We start from the raw sequence: 12,458 nt of genomic DNA, 5'->3' as shown, positions 1-12,458 counted from the left end.
TCTCTCCTACCCCTCCTACTCCTCTTCATTTTTTAGAAATTATTGTGCTGTACTCTCTTGGTGAAGATAAGTACTTAGTAAAAGATGAGGCTTTAAAAACGTGACTAAAGATTTTGTAAATCATTTCAAGAACACTGAATGGTAGTAGTATCTCTGAATATATATTTTATGCATTTACACATATTTTAGTCTTTCACAAATATTCATGAGTTTCACAAATCACAACCAGAAATCAGATATTGAAGATTAGTACTGTCTTTGAAAGGAATTTGAGCAGAAACATGAATGAAGAAGAAGCTTGTCTTTGCTGAATAACAAATTGGCTGTAACCATACTATAGCTTTATTCCCATCTCTTGTTATTTAATATAAAATGATTGTTTTAAAACTTCTAGGTAATATGCTTGAATGATTAGATTTATATGTAATTCTAATTAGATTGAATTCCTTATTAAAAATAAGGAAAACTGCCATGATTCTAGAGATTGAGTTAAAGGAAAGCACAGTTGGAAATTAATTCTTTTTCGAACTTTGGTCATTCAGTAAGGGCATCCAAAGGGATAGCTTTCAAACACTATTACAGCTCTGGATCCAAGAGTCAACATATCCCTATTATTGTTTCTCAAAACCTCCATTTACTCATAATAAATTCATTAGTATAAGACAGAGAAAACTATCAGGAAATCCAGTAGGCTTCACATCACATGCTTTTGCTTCTGTGGTGAACTCAGATGGTGTCAGCACACAGAGCACTGTAATCCTGGCTGCCTCTTCAAGAAAACCTGATGCTTTAGCCAGGCTGGAGGGAGAGTGTGACGCTGCTTTGTCACCACTGAGGACAAGCACTCTAACCTCTAAGTCCTGCTTAACTACAGTGATGAATGATTTTCTTTCTTTTACCAGGACATTCACAAGAATTACAGTTAAGTGTTAAGTAACTTTTATTATTGCAATTTTGTTTTGCTTTTTAAAAGCATCTTGAAATCCTGTAGAGTTGCCATAATTTTGATCCTACAAATTTGTGATTGTGTTGAATTATTTAACTTGAATCATAATTTCTAAACTGAAGCCTATAATAAAAAAGAAAGATAACCCATAACACAATATTTAACCAATGATTTAATTATCATATTGGAAATAAAAATTACACAGTTTAAAATACTACAAAACATAAAATAAAAAATGACCAAATAACACTTTATATTACTAGGAAAATATTTCACTTTCAAGGTCAACATTTAAAGTTGCCACATATTTCTTTCCATTAAAATATTTTTAAAAATTAAATTAATAAGAAATGCATGATATATTTAGTGTAATATATAGTATTTATGCTCTCTATACTGTAAATGCATGTAATAAAAAAGAAAAATAAGTGCAAAGAAAAATTTACTGATTTAGAAAATCTAAATGGAAAATCAAAATATTTTTCTTTAAATGGACATATTGAAAGATACTGATTTGACATTGACAAAATTAGATGTTAAAATTGGCATTTATCTTTAAGGAAAAGGAAATAATGGGAATTGGATTGCTCATTGCATTTTATTCAGCAGAAAGAATTTAATCTCTATTTCACTTTACTATGTATTAAGCACTTTATAAGAGATTATAATTAGAAATTCATTGTATCAATTAATCTTCAAATAAGCTTATATTACTATTACTGCATCAATTTACATCTGAGGAAATTGTCGAATTTAAAAAATAATTTACAAGACTCTCATGTTAAGATATACAAATAAAAATTGAAGCAATGTTGTAATTTTAAATTAAATTCAACTATTGATTTTCAGAAGTACATTTTACTCTAACCATTGCAAAGTGTGAGACATTACAATAGAATTGTGACATCATTTTAATATTTCTATCATGATGCATTACACACATGAAATATCTCATCATCCATCATTATGTTCATTTAATTTGAATTATATTTTGTTTTACCCACAAATAGCTCTCTGCTCTCTTATGCCAGGGTTAGACTGTTTGGGAGACACGGAGATGGGGTGACAGAAAATAGCACCTGGAGCTTCCCCCAGCAAAGGTGGAAGAAAAGCTTCTTACATGAGACCTTCAGGCCCAGGCCCTGAAAGTAAGGAGAAAAGGCTTCACTTAGAGGTAGTCTTGGGAGGGTTTAGGCAGGAGGGGTGGAAAATACCATCTTATAGGAAAATAAGATAGTAAGCAGGGTGTGGTCTTGAGCCAGGATGTAGAGGGGGTGATCTAATAAGGCAGGCCTGCCATGAGGAATAAAAGGGAATGGACAGGGAGAAGGTCAGACTTTGTAAAAGGAATCTGTCTTTGGGGATAAGTAGAGTGGGCAGGCTAGGATTGTGGGGTTGGATGTCTAATACAAAGGATATGATATCACATAGACTGAATTTGGGGGTCCTGGATGCCCAGTGGAGTGTAGCTGTGTACAGGAGTGATGTGGAGCTGCTAGGAGGAAGTAGCCCAGGGAGTTGAAGACCCTCTTCTTGGTTGTATAGGTCCCACATATGGCAGGTAGTTGGTCAGCATTCACTGACCAACCTTCCAGATCTGAGAACCAGTGCAGAGCCCAGTGACAAGACAGGCTGAGCTGGATGTGGCATGGGGGAGGAATAGGGGGCAAGTAACTCTGATGGCATGGATTCCCAGTCAGCTTAAGACCTTTTCTGCATTCGATGTTCACTCACTATTTTTACTGAGCACCTACAGTGTGAGTTCTGCTCCAGGTGCTGGGACTGCTGTGGGATGCTACAAGCCAATCTTCATCCTGGCCCTGCAACCAGCCCCACCCATCTCTTCCAGAGCCCCACACCTGATAATGCCAGGATTTGGAGTGTTTCCTACTCATAAAGGCACTGAACTAAGAACACCACCTCTGGTCAACAGCCATGGTTTATAGATGAGGCCTCCAGTTACTAGGGAAGGCCGATGCTACCCAAGGTCACACAGCCAGCCAATACTTCACAAGCTGATCCTATGGCTTCCCAATCTTTGGGAAGGGGGGAACTTCTGGAAGGTCCCTGAGCCAGCCCCATCTGGGCTCTGGCAGGAGGGCAAACAAAAGCACATATTAACAAGGTCACAATGGCTGGGGAAAATTGAGGACACAGTGCTGAGGACCTAAGCAAGCAAGGAGCAATCTGAGAGGGCTCCTAGGAGGTGGTGAGGTGCCTGAAGTCTCATGCTGGCTTAAATCCCTTTGTCCTCCAGCCTCCTCAACCCCACCCTCTTTCTGGATGGGCCCCTCACCCAGCTTCAGCCTTGGCCTGACATTTCCTGTGACATTTGCTGCAAAGAAATGGAGTCATAAATCCAAAGGTTAAATTTGTACATTGCCTTTCACTGCTGGGCAACATCATGGTCCCTCCACCCATTAGGAATCCCATAGGTATAGATTTGTGTGGGATTGCCACTTGCCTCAGGGCCTCTGCTTGCTGAGGGCCCGAAGGTTTCCCTGCTCCACTTCTCTAAAGCACCCCAGTCACCAGGTCCCCAAATGGGTTCCTGGGCACACCAGGCTCTGAAGTTTGGCACATAGGGATTCTATCAGAGAGAATATTAACTACCCCACTCTAAAACCAAGGCCCTGAGATGACCTGCAGTCAAGAAGAAAAGAAAGAATTTCAGTACCATTTAACCAAACTGACCCCAAATTTGACTATAAAACCCTTGTTTGACATCTACCAACTGTGGAGCTTCAATTCTATGGACTGTGATTCATGAGGGCCAGTTAAGAATGCTGAGGTATTGAATGAAGGGCCAGAGAGCACCCCTGAGAATGAGGTAGGCTATATGAATGAGACTAAATCAGCTCTTAACACCCCTGTATCCCAGATCAGCCCAGGTCCATGTATCAGAATGCTGAATGGGGCTCATTGTGTACCAGGCCCAACTGGGCTGACCTGGGAACTCTGGTTTCCGTCCACTCAGCATTTCCCCAAGGCTGCTTAGGAAGGTCAACCACTAGCGCCTGCCTCCTGGCCCCACTACTTGGGTATGGCTACCCTAAGGAGGGTCATCAGGGGCCATGGGCAGCCTCCATCAGAACAAGGCATCAGACTGCCATCAAACAAGGCAGGTCAGTGCCACCATCATTTCAGTCTCTATCCTCCCACACCAGGGCAAGGATATGGACCCCACCCAGAGATAGGGAAGACTATTAGACTTATCTGGTAAGGCTGGAAGCTATGTGAAGAGGGTAGACAAGAAGGGGCCCTGAAACAACCTCTGCAGAGATGGCCATCCTTAGAGCTGAGAACTTGCTGGGGTATGTGTATGAGAGGGAAGCTGCATCTCTAGAGTCCAGCTACCTGGCTGTGGCCAGTATAAGAGGCCAATGCAGGTTTAAATAAATAAATTAGAGTGCATTTTCTGGAAGGGATTCCACACACACTAGTAAAGCATGATGAACAAGAATAGTTTTAAATGTACAAAATGTTTAAAATACAGTGACAAAAGAAGAAACTTCAGCAGAAAACACACAGTGTGGTGGGACCCAGCCAGACCCACATATTCCAGAGATGGTGTAGAGATACACAGAGGTGTGGGACTGTGTGCCCACCCTGCTGGCTGGGCTCCCAGTGCTGGCTCTGAGACTGCCTGTCCTTTAAAGCACTTAACCCAAGGTGAGGATCACTTTGCTACAATTGTATGGTTCAGAGTTGGTCTGCAGGCCAGAAATGAATGGACAAATGAGTAGATGGTGGTGAGTAAATGCAAACATCTAGAATTTGATCACAAGGAGGATGCTAGTGACCATGATCAGGGTGTGGGTGCAGCTAGCTACAGGGCAAAGACACTAAAAGGTGCAGAGACTGGACCCTGAGAGAATACTATAGGGTGCACAGTTCTTAGGACTTATACCATGGGTGGCTACAAAAGGTTGGGCAGACTTGCTTGAGGGTCAGAGGTCAGGGCTCACCAGTCTAGGTACCTAGAAGCATGAACTTCACTGACCAGGCACAACCAAATACCTAGGGCCCTCATTAACCCTATGACAGGGTTGGGGTAGGTGTCACTTGCTCATATACTCCCTCCACTACACACACACACACACACACACACACACACACACACACACACACTCATATTCTCTCTCTCTCTCCCCTCTCTCTCTCTCTCTCTCTCAATGCCTTCCTCCTCCTGACCCTTCTTCCGGATGCACAGACTGAGAACCCCTGAGGAGAAATTCTAGACTACAGGCCCAGGACTGCACAAGGGCTCATTCTGCCTCTCTACTATCCTGGCTTTGCCCGCTGGACCCCTCTTGGTGCTGTAGTGGCTGCCATAGGCATCCATGCCACAAAGCCAGAATTTCAAGCCAGGGCAGGAGCAAGGGGTGGGAGAGGTGCTCAGGATTGGGCAGCAGAGGGAGGGTGAGTCCAGAGCCTGAACAGTTTGGGAAGGCTTGGTTTCACAAGCTCTGACCCTCACAGAGAGCTTATCACTTGCATCAAACAAGGGCAATAAACTGTGCCCCTCTCTTCTGGGTGGACTCCTGGAATCCCCTCATCCTCTTTGCCCAACTCAGCTCGTACCCACACATATTCACCACTCCCATTACTCTTGAGAACAAGACTGTCCACAGAATTCAGAGCACACCAATACCATTGGTTCCCAAACTCTTAAATTCAGAGCCCACCTCAATTCCTTATCCAATGGTAGGTGTGGGTACAAAAGAGAAATAGGATGAAGATAAAAAGAAAACTGGCACACAAAAGGCCTGCCAAGAACTTCAGACACTTGCCAACAATGAGCTCCTAACTCCCAGGGAACCAGTGTGTCCAAGGAAATAGGTGCTCATAATATCTAAGACATTTTGGAGGGAAATGAGACAGAGCATCTTGTACCACAGTTAGAGGTGGAAACATGTTTTATCTGAGGCTTCAGCACTGAGAGGAGTTGGGTTCTGATGTACACACAGGTGACCAATTTGTGGCCTGAGAACATAGTGATTCTTTAAGTGTGTGGCACAGAAGGTCACCTGCCATCTTCCTTTGGTGACAGGGAAGTCATTATTTATTGGGAGTATTTCATTCAATTGTGGATATCAGCAGGAAAACTAGGTCCTGTATTGAGACTTTCTCTGTGAGGCAGTGACTAGCAGGGTTAGAGATCCAGCCACTCTGTGACCATGAATGAATGGTGAGTCTGTGGCCCAGCCCCACCCTACCGGCTCATGCAGTCCCTGAGCTCCAGTATCTTTAATCTACCATGGAAGTTAGCAGGGTTGGAGCTCAGGGCCTATGGTCATGCCTGTGTCACCATGGGCAGGGGCTGTGGAGGGGTCTCAATGAGTGCCCCGCTCCTGTGGGAGTTTTCTGTGGCTGCTGAAATAGATCACTGCACTACAGTGGCTCAAAAAAACATGCATTTATTCTGTCACAGGCCTGGAGGTCAGAAGTCCAAAATGCATCTTGGGGATCTAGAACCAAGGTGTTGGGAGGCCAGGCTCCTTCTTGGGACTCAGGAAGAGACCATTGCCTGACCTTTTCCAGCTCCCAGAGGATACCACATCCCTGGACTCCTGATCCATTCCTATAATTTCAAAGCCAGCTGTGCAGCATCTACAAATCTATTTTTCTGGCTTTCTCTGCCCCTCCCCTCTCTCCTCTTCTCTTTCCCTCTCCCTCTCCCATCTTCTCTTATTTCTCTTTCCCTACTCTCTCTCTCCCTCATCTCCTTCCATTCTCACATTCCTTCTCTTATACTGACCTCCCACCTCCTTCTTTCCCCTACCTTGGACCATCCAGATAATTTGGGATAATCCTCCATCTCAGGCCCTTAACATCATCCCCTGGGCAAAGTCCCTGTGATTACAGACATTCACAGGTTCCAGGACTAGGAAGTACTATTCTTAGGGGCCATCATTCAGTTGAGCTCAGCTTTGATCCTAATTCCCTGGGGATTAGAGCAAATTTCTCCTCAATTCCTCTCCCTTTCTATTTCTGTCCATCCCCAATCTGGGTATTTCTTGGGCTAGCCCAGTCTCATCCCTCCCCACATGCCTGGTCTTCCATAGTCCCTACTTTGTCTAGGATCACAGGTAAGGAACTATGATTTTAGTCATATCTCTGAGACATTTTCTTCCCATGACTCCCTGGGTCTACTTCTCTGTCACCAAACTGCCCTTGGAGGAAGATTTTATGAGGATCTTCAGTCTTTGATGGAGACACCATGGCCCAGAGTCTCTGGGTGATTTGTCTGGCAGAAGTATATCACTGGGCTGCCATCTCCCTACTCATACTATACTGTCTAATCTTTCACCCCAGAGGACACACCTACCTCCTACTTACCCTCCCTGGATCCCTTGCTCAGGTTACCCACAGGCTCTCAATTATGAAACCTGAAAGAGCTTTTGTCTTTTTCTTAGACAGAGGTATTCTAGGGTAAGATTCTTATATGGTACATCCTCCCATATTAAACCACCAGACCTAATTTGTTTGTTTTAATAGAAGATGTAGAAACTGGTGTCAGAAAAGTAAATAGTTGGGCTGGGGATGTGGCTCAAATGGTAGTGCGCTCGCCTGGCATGCATGCGGCCCAGGTTCGATCCTCAGCTCCACATACCAGCAAACATGTTGGTTCCACCAAAAAACTAAAAAATAAATATTAAAATTCTCTCTCTCTCTTTCTCTCTCTCTTTAAAAAAGTAAATAGTTTATTGAACGAAATTTTGCATTTTTGTATCTATGATGTTAAGGAATGAATATTTTAATTTTTTGCTAGGACCCTCATTTTACTCAAAAGTAATTAAGGAGTTTCTCCAATTTGTTTGTTTGTTTGTTTGTTTTTGTCTATTACTGCTTCAACCAAATCCTTATCTGAAATTCTCTTTTCTGCATGGCCTAAGGCTATGAAATTTTAAAAGAAATTTAGTATTTTTATTATCAGATATGTTATAAAATCACTATATCTTTAGTTTAATCAGGAAGAATTTTACTCTAGTGGCATTAAGCCAACAGTTGATTACATGTGAAAATGATTGACTACTTGGTTTCAATTTTTGGTTTTAATTACTTGGCTTTATCTGTATTATTCTGGACTATAATTTTCCTATGAGAGAGGTGATCTTTACATATGTGTTAAGCTGGGTTTATCTGCCCCATACTTATTTCATATCTTTAAACTTTAAGTCTAACTTCTCATAGTTCCTAAGATTATGGATGGGAACTGATTTTATTATAGTTTTTGGAAAGCAGCCTCAAGAAGATGCAGATAGTAAAAGATTTTCATCTTACTGGAACTTCACAAAAGGATATTTTTATGTACTTTCAAATGGTATCTTTTTAAAAAACTAAAAAATAAAATCCGCCAAATACAATGCATGTTAATTCATAAAAGTTGGAAAACAGGGTGTACCTGATAGAAAAAGCTGTGAAACCAATTCAGGGCACATTTCCCAGCTGAAGAGGGGCTGGAACTACAGACTCAATTCTTTACTAGACTGCCAGCTACTGATGAATTTGACCCAGGCAGGTAACTGGCAGGTAGGAGCCTGGGAAGTATTATTCTGAATTCTCTGGTCCAGGTGCCTTGGAGTCTAAAGTTTATTCTTAGAGATGTCTTTTCCTCATGACATAATCTGTTTTTCAAAATTTCCCAGAGCAGATGGTTAAATTAATCTCTAATTCCTTTATTTCTTAGAATGATTTCTGCCCTGATGAGACTGACAAGGAGAAAGGAGTGAAAAACAGCTGATGAGAGGAAAGAGCCCCCCATGCTGGGGCTGGCCAAGTTTCTCCCAGCCAGATGCCAAGGAGATGCTGTCTCCCAGCGTGGTCGCTTGCCTCAGTCATTCTGTATCCCCAAAATAGATGGTCCTTTATGAGAATTTATCTGAATTCCTAGTAGAAATTCTTACGGGCGGGTTACACTTCGCTTCCTGCCCAGGCATGCACAGATTACAGTTTCCTCTGGCCTCACTTGGAACCTTTGAAAAATATTCTATGCAGGAGAGTAGATGTGATAGTGATAAATGGTGTTGGTGCCCTTTTGGATCACACTTCATATATTACAGTAAAACTTGGGTACACTCCACCCACAATAACAACACCAAATGTAATACAGTTGTCAATTAGCTCCCACCCTCATTTCAACACTTTTTCTTGGGGGGTGGACTCATTATAATACTTTATTTTGGGTGAGGGGATAGAAAGTGATTTCCTTCTGATAATTGGATAGTTGGTCAGTTCATTTATTAGTCAATGACCTACACATCTAATAAGTACCAATGTTTTTAAATTTCAAAATATCATGTCTCAATAATCTTTCAGTTTCACAATTCTGTGCTTAAAAGAGTACTATACTTTAGACCAGTTACTTCATTTTACCCCACCACTATCATCAAAACACAGTCATAAATCACTTCAGTGTCTTGCTTTCCTCCTCTCAAGCTGTCACTTACTCATCTCCTTGGCCATTTTCTCAGACGGTTTTCTATCTTTGACATGTATGATTCTTCTTCCTGCTGTCTTCTCAGGGCAGTGACCATATAACATATACTTCTGATGTTCCATTCCTGTGGAGACCTTCTTGGTTCTAATGCTCTCCACCTCCTTTTTACTTTTCCAGCCTTTCACACCAATGGCCTCACCTTGGACTTGGCTCTCTAGCAGGACTCCTTCACTCTGTGACACCCCATCCTGGTCACAGCCTCTGATATTCCCACCCATCACTCTGTTTTTCATTACATCAGCTCAAGGATCCTGCAGGGTCTGTCTTCTAGCTCCTTCCTTTTACTTGGCTTGTTCATGGATTAGTCCTCCTGTGACTTCACTCTCCTTCCTGGATCCATTGTGTATGTGTTGTGTGTGTGTGTCTGGGGAGGAATGCATGCTGTATTTAGTTTGTGACAGATTACCTATTTTTATTGATGTAGAATTTATGTACAGTAAAATGCCCAAATCTTAAATGTACAATCTGGAGAATTTTTTCATATGTCTCCTATGTAACCATCTTCCAGATCAGATATAGAACATTTCCATTGCCCCACAGAACTCTGTCCAGCTTCTTTCCAGTCAATCACCACCCTCCAAATGTAACCATTATCTTGACCTCCAATCAGCAGAGATCAGGGTTTGCTTATTCTTAAGTTTCCTATATATAGAAAAGTCTCTACTTCTTAAAAATCAATATTTAAATAAATTATATGTTATCCCTAAATGTAAGAGGTCATCATATGGTGGAAACTGGGGTTTTAAATGAGTTTCATTAACTACACACACACACACACACACACATACACACACACACACACACACACACACACACACACACACACACACACCCCGCAGCTGTTTTAATAAAGAAAGAAAAAACCTTTCTCCCCAAAAGTCACTGAGATCTTTTCTTTCCCTCAGATTTGTCTGTCCCAGGATATTCTTGGCATCTTGTATCATTTAGCTCAGTATCTTCATGCTCAAATCCTCCCCTCCCCCAATATACAGCTCCAGAGAAAAGAAATGGTCCTTCCTGTCTTTCTCTGACTCTACCCCTTGGCAGAGTAATTCAGCTGGGCCCAGACAGAGACAACTATGTCACGTACCTGTAGGTCAAGCATGCTACCTTGATTTGAACAGAGAAAGAAGCTTAGCTTGCTGATTTATTTATATATTTATCAGAGGGGGTTACTATGAAAGGAACCTCAGTCCTCATACATGCTAGGCAAGTGCTCCAACACTGAAATATGTCCTCAGCCACCAGTTTGAGGTAATTTCGACTGTGTACATTCCTTTAGGTGATCTAATATAGTAATGTACAAGGTTTTATTGGTTTAATTTCACAATACTTGTGAAGGAAACAATGTCAGGATCCAAAGGAGGAGCAGACCACTTATGTTTTTCTCAATCCCTTTGTTGTCTCTAGATGACTTCTTCATGTGTTTCCAGAAATCCATCCTTGGGCCTCTTTTCTCCTCCTGCCATACACTCTTCCCAGGGAATTTCTTCATCATTGCCTGCTGTGGCAGCCCTCTTGTCTCTATAGGTGTGGCTCCACAGATGTTCATCTCAATCCAACCTTGGACTGAGCCCATGACCCCAGTGACCCTTCCTGGATATTTCCACTTGTACATCCTGTAGGCATCTCCAAGGCAACAGATACCAAACTCCACTCAGACCTTCCTCTCCTCCAAATCTGCTCAACCTCCTCCAGTCTATGTATTGATGAGGTGAAGTCTTCCCCCTTCTCACCTGAGTTCTGCCTTATCAAGTTCTTGATCCAATTCTTTTGTCTTGCAGGGTCATTCCCAAGCTTAGACCCCATCATAGCCTGCCCAATCTTACCTCAAATCTTTCCTGCTCATTGCCTTCATCTGTTCTGCTCCTACTGACAGAATGAGGATAGGGAGTTGATCTTTTTGACATGAGATCCGATCATGTCAATCCCTAATTTAGATTCTTTCAATGAGTTGGGAGTAGGGATTGTTAGGAAGATGTTGGTCAAAGGTTGCAGACTTTCAAGAGTTCAAGAGATCTATTTACAACATGGTGACCATAGTCAATAGCAGTGTATTGTATTGTTGGGACTTGCTCAGAGGACAGGTGTTAAGTGTTCTCAGCACAAAAAGTAAGTTTGGGAGGTACTGCATGTTAACTAGCTCAATTTAGCCATTCTACAGAGTGTACTTATTTCAAAACATCATGTGGTAAATGAAAAATAAAGGCAATTTTTGTCAACTAGAAAAAATAATTAATTTTATAAAGTGCTTCAATGGCTCCCCATTTCAGCCTCTTAATCTGGTTCCTGTCTACTTATCCAGACTTACAGCTTTTGCTACTCTGTGTCAGACTCAGAGCTTCAGTAATGCTGAATCATCCAGCTTCTCTGCACGTGCTGGATGCTGTGCCCATGTACTGCTGCCTACTTTCCCTGGAAAGCACTTGTCCTGTTGTGTGTCTGGGAAGTGTGACAGCCTCAGTGCCCCTCTTTGTGAAGTCTTGCCTAACTCCATGTGTGCAAGCACAGACTCCCCAGTACCATAGACATGAGGCAATGAATCTGTAAACCCTGGAAGCCAGCTGCCAAGCAGATCCAAGGCTCAGTGCTTTCCCATTGCACAGCTATCTGGTGCCCTGGCTTCTGTTGCCTGTAGGTTTCCAGAGGGCAGAGGTTCCCATTTAGCTTTGCTCAGAGGAGATATTTAATATTCAGTTGTTAAATAAATAAAAGAATGAATAAAGAAGGTAGCATTGTACTGGGTATCTTGCAAATAAGTTGGATGCCATTTCTACCCTCTTCAGCCATACCTGCCAAAAGGATGACAAAGGCAGGAAGGGAATAAGCAATAAACAGTGATTCTTTAGTAACTATTTGCTTTCAGTGAGCATGGTGGGGCAAGATGCCAGGAAACTATCTTCTGTTTCTGATTAGTCTGTGGAGCTGCAATCTGGTGGGGCTGGGGCTTTAGGATCTGGGGCTGGGTGTATAAGGGAGCCTACCCAGAGGGTGGAGAAGGGTTCCAGG

The sequence above is a fragment of the Ictidomys tridecemlineatus genome, unplaced genomic scaffold (genome assembly GCF_052094955.1).
Source record: "Ictidomys tridecemlineatus isolate mIctTri1 unplaced genomic scaffold, mIctTri1.hap1 Scaffold_973, whole genome shotgun sequence".
Classification (NCBI taxonomy): Eukaryota; Metazoa; Chordata; class Mammalia; order Rodentia; family Sciuridae; genus Ictidomys; species Ictidomys tridecemlineatus.
Note: the sequence above shows the minus strand (reverse complement) of the source record.